The following is a 1,620-nucleotide window of genomic DNA, read 5'->3' on the forward strand; positions in this document are numbered from 1 at the left end:
GGGCTCACACACACACACACACACACACACACGCACCCGGGACCGGAGCGCCAGGCGGGAGACAAATGGAAAATTTTGGAACGTAATTAACGCACCACAGTCCTCCAGCCCCGCGGAGTTCAGGTTGCAGACCCCGGTTTCCACACCGGCTGTGGGTGCCCGCGAGGCCGGCTCCGCGGGGATAGGGGAAGCTGCTGTGTGGGCCAGGCGCTGACTTGTCTTGGAGACGATCCCTGTGGTGTCTGAGGAAGCTTCGTCACCAGGCACCACCGGTCAAGGGAAACGGCCGTCCCGATGGGTGGGGACACCCAACACCTCCACCCTCGTGGGCAGGAGGCGCGGCAGCTGGTCCAGAATCCCACAGCCCAGAGCTGGCGCTGGCATTTGAACCCCAGTGTCTGCCAGCCCCCACTGAAGGCCGTGGCCAGGGCACCCCCACTCCTGCCCACCGTCTCTGAGAGGAGAGCATCAGAGAGCAGGGGACGCGCCTGGGACGCACGGACCGCACATCAGGAGTGGCCGGCATGACCCGGCTGCCCAATGGGACTGTCAAGGCCCCGGGACTCCATGAGGAGGCTGCTCCTCGCCTCTCCGCACCTCAGTCTACCCCTCTGTAAAGTGGGGAGAGATCCCAGGGGCGCTTGGTGTTGTGGGTTGTGGTGAGAAGTTTTTGGGATGGTAGGAGGAAGCCCTTAGAACAGCGCCCACCCTGCTCCCCCGGGTCGTCCTGTCTTCACATTTCCATAGAACTTTCTTGTCCACAAAACTGTCCCCGGTCCCCATGGCAGCCGTCTGCTGGGGCTGTTCTTCCCGTTATTAAGCACAGAGCGGGGAGGGCCCTGCAACGCGGGCAGGAGAAGGGCGGCGAAGCTCTCCGTGGCCACCTCGCTCTGCAGACCAGACAGCCACACGACTTGGATGCCTTCCACGTCCCGGGGACATGAGTCAGATCGCCTGGGAGACGAGGAGAGAAATCAGACAGGAGCCTGTGACCAGACAGCTCCTAGCACCTCCGGCAAACAGACCTCACAGCACAGCGTCCTCACAAGGAGCCGGGGACGGGGAGCTCACCACCTGACGGGCCAGCTCCTCTCAGGACCCCACATCTCTGTCTGTGAAGAAGTTCTTTCCTTTAAAAAAAAGTTGTGTCGTGTTTGTCTTTTTTGTTTGTTTTTGTTATACACGTGCTCCCAGAAGCAGGCTGGCACAGCCCTCCGGTGCGCACGGCCTGAGCGTCCGAGAAGGGCGGGAGGGGAACCCCTGGCTCCTCCTCACACGCGCCAGGCGACGCCAGGTTGCTTGCCAGGGGACCGCGCCAGGTTTCACAATTACTGTTCCATCAATTTCTCGAAATTCCATTTGGTTCTTTTCCAAATCTGCTCAAGTCGTTTTTATTTTTATTTTATTTTTTTTTCACAAGAAGGGTCCAAGAGGTTTATTAGACAGCCTGTGGCAAAACACAAAATGATTAATGACGATAAGCATATTCTATCAGCCAAGCACCAATCGTCAAGTCGTTTTTAGAATCGCTGTTCCTAAGTCACACGTTCAGCCCTCCCCCTTTGTGGCCCTTTGGTCACATTAGACAGACGGCTTTCCTGGCCGTCCTCTGAGTCCGCG

At 58.5% G+C, this 1,620-nt stretch overlaps 1 long non-coding RNA gene across 1 annotated transcript in view; it reads left to right on the top strand.

Annotated features, from left to right (window-relative positions):
- The window catches only part of LOC107185027, a 16,471-nt gene extending 15,420 nt beyond the window's left edge, over positions 1 to 1,051 (top strand). The window contains exon 3 of the long non-coding RNA XR_001515936.1: positions 897 to 1,051. This is a non-coding gene — a long non-coding RNA (uncharacterized LOC107185027). The remainder of the gene's footprint in view (positions 1 to 896) is intronic.
- Positions 1,052 to 1,620: the final 569 nt, after the last annotated feature.

This window comes from Myotis davidii, unplaced genomic scaffold (assembly GCF_000327345.1).
Source record: "Myotis davidii unplaced genomic scaffold, ASM32734v1 scaffold428, whole genome shotgun sequence".
Lineage (NCBI taxonomy): Eukaryota > Metazoa > Chordata > Mammalia > Chiroptera > Vespertilionidae > Myotis > Myotis davidii.